Here is a 3,538-nt window from a genome sequence, read left to right as displayed (position 1 = left end):
ACAAAAGTCAGAGGTATGAAGTACTGAGAAACTGCTGATGTCCCTGCACAAGCCAGCATAAGTGGAATGCCCCACTTATATCTGTGAATCAGCTACAAGTAGCGTCCATAGCACACATGCACCCAGCTCACCCCACCATCAGGCACAGGTACCTCAGAGGTCTTATCCCTGCTGTTGGGAATGAGTACAATATGACCCCACCTCTGTATGGAAATAGCCACAGAATACAGCATGCTGAAGAGGTGTCCCATGCAGGTGTGTCCCTAGCTGTAAGCAGCACCCTACCAGCATCCACACCACTGGATCAATAAGAACAGAAACTATTGACATTAACACCTTGCACACCTACCGTGTCACCCCAGGGGAATATAGTGGCTTGCGGCCTGGGACTGTAGGAGTGACACAATGCAACAGTCTGCTACAGATGGCCTGCATCACTACTGAAAGCCCTACAGTCCTCTGTCAAAGGCCTGTGTCACACCCGTACTGCCAATGTATGTTATCTCATAGACTTCCAAATAACAACATAACACAGTCCACAGAACCCAAATGCAAGGCCATGTCAACAAATCCAAGTAGCATGTCCACCATGTCCTACTGCATGAACTGTGGACCAACTGCAAAATACTGGAATGAAGTGATAACTATAGGGAACTTATCAGATAATGTTTGCATAATGTTCAGAAGTGGATAGAATAGCGGGGGGGGGGGGTAGGACCATGGATGCCATGGAGTTTTGTGAAGTCTGAAACTCAGCCGTGTGCACATACTATCCCTGCCTGAAAACACAGGAATGGGTGGCTACAAACCTGCTTTTAAACCACAATGTAAAGGGGTAATGACCAGAAAGATGAGCCCTGCCTCTGGGTAACCTGTGTAAATCTGTACAGCTGTGAGTTATGAACACAGCAGGATATGACCATACTGTCATGTTGATGGATGTACAAGCATGGGATCCTCAACCACCACTCTACCAAGGTGCTGAACCATTTATACAGACCCATCAGCAAGTGTCTGCAGCTTCCCCTCCGGAATGGCATGATTGTGCAAGAATATGTACGCTGCAGACGACAATACTGGACACAGCTTCATTCATCTTGTGTTCCCCAGGTAATTACTGCAAGCAAATATGTATACCTGACAGTAGTTGATGACATAAATCATCACAGTGTAAAACAGTACATATGTCTGAATATCTCTGCTAACATGAAAACTATGTAGCAGAAGCAGCACAGACAAAATTACCTACAGTATCCCACTATCCTTTGTCCATTGTGACCCCATATTGTCAACCAATCTGCAGATATTCCACAGAAACAGGTTGTTAGCTGTAGGTGTAGAACACAAAAGCCTGCACTGGAGTACAACTTACCTATAATGGATTCACACATTCAATACAGAAGGTCACATTGGGCATTCTCCCACATTTAGAGAAATGAAGCATATGTCTGACAACAAAATAATGAAAGGTCATACTAAGCATGCTCCCACACTTACAGAAATGAAGCCCATGTCTGGCAACAAAAGTGGACTATACATATCTGACAGTTGCAGGCATAGCTCTCAACCTTCCATCTCCAAAATGAGGAACACTCACCTTCATAATGTGGAACAAATGGGCAAAATGTGGAACACATACTAATGGCTTACTAACAACTTCAACTAGGAAGGTCATAGGATGGTTAAATATGCTGGTTTTACTCATAAAGAAGATCCTGTAATGAATTAATATGATTAATTTCTATTTACCATGGATTTCACTTTAAAATATTCCTAATACTGAATGTGTGACAGACTCTTTCAATGTGGAACTTTGAGGAACTTTAAGGAACATGAACTTTTTAAGACCCCAAATGAGGTACGTTCCTCGTAATGAGGTACACTTGAGAGGTATGGTTGCAGGTGTTTGTGCTCACACACCACATTGCACACCAGTCATGCTTTGCACACACATTGGATTGGAATACACACATATATCCAAAGACAACACACTATAATAGGCCAAACTTACACATACATAGATGTGTGGAAGAGAGTGACAGACAGTGACAAAGACCCTCCCATCATGAGGCCTGTCCCACCCAGCACACATCCAATTGGCTAAAACCACATTATGTGCAAATGTCAATCACCGTAGATATTTGCCTCTGGTATCCCTCAGCACTATAGTGTCTGTGGTGCTTGTGATAACTGTGTAACATGACTGTACAAGTCATCATTTATCTAGCAGTTGTATACACATACCTGTTACATTTAAACTTGTGTGTGACTGAGTGTTGTGTGTCTGCTTCCAGATAAATGGTTTATGGCTCATGCACACACACTGCACTCCCCATTGTCCTACTTTGGCAAGCCTGTTGATGTAATTCACCTTAAAATACACCTTTGGTGAAGGAGTAGCCCTATAAGCTCTGTGGCGTGTGCTATAACTGTGTAATGCTATAGTGTGATGTACTAGTTAGGTAGGAGTTCTAATCCCAGACATGGTAACTGTGTGACTGTGTGTGTAGGGGTCAATGCTTTTGTGGCCATTCACAGTCACTACACTCCCCATTGCCCTACTTTGACAAGCCTTCTAATGTCATTCACCTTGAAATACTCCTTTGGGGAAAAAGTAGCCCAGTAAGCTCTGTGATGCATGCTATAATTGTGTAATGCTGTAGTGTGATGTACTAGTTAGGTAGGAGTTCTAATCCCAGACATGGCAACTATGAAACTCTGTGTATCTGTTTGTTTTTTTTGTGTAGGGATCAATGCTTTTGAGGCCATTCATAGTCACTACAATTTACATTGCCCTACTTTGGCAAGCCTGCTGATGTCATTCACCTTGAAATACACCTTTGGGGAAAAAGTAGCCCTGTAAGCTCCATGGCACATGCCATAATTGTGTAATGCTCTAGTGTGATGTACTAGCTAGGTAGGAGTTCTAATCCCAGACATGGCTACTGTGAGACTCTGTGTGTGTTTGTCATGATAGCAGGACTCATTGTGGAGTTTTGCAAATTTCTTATATGGTGTGCCTATTATATGTCACAATGTCTACATTACAAGGACAACATATGTCAAACAGCAGAGAGGCTAGTGTAGACAATCCATACCCCTACATGTGACATTATGGATTGGGGAACAATATCAGCAACCCTTGTATTACCCAGAGTTATGTGGTTGAGAAAACTCCCACTTGTAGGGCTATCTGCAGACTGGCCAGTGTTTGGTGTCTTACATGTGTTGGGTTACTCACAGATTACCTGTCTTTAGAACTGCAGAAGCATAGTGTGAGGATTGCAGTCAGTACATGGTGACAGCCATGAAAGTTACTGACTTCATATCCCTCATAGGACATATGTCACAACAAACCCTGTTACACCAGTAAATGTATGAGGTTATCACAGCAACATGTCAATATTGGCCCTGTGTTTGTGCCTCCAGCCACAACTCCATCAACCTTTGTACATATGTCATGCAGTAAGAGGTGCATATGTTATGTACACTAGTATTTATTGACATCATACCTGATAAGTCAGTGAGATATCAGACT

This window comes from Protopterus annectens, chromosome 5.part1 (genome assembly GCF_019279795.1).
Source record: "Protopterus annectens isolate FY-2018-M chromosome 5.part1, PAN1.0, whole genome shotgun sequence".
NCBI lineage: Eukaryota > Metazoa > Chordata > Ceratodontiformes > Protopteridae > Protopterus > Protopterus annectens.
Note: the sequence above shows the minus strand (reverse complement) of the source record.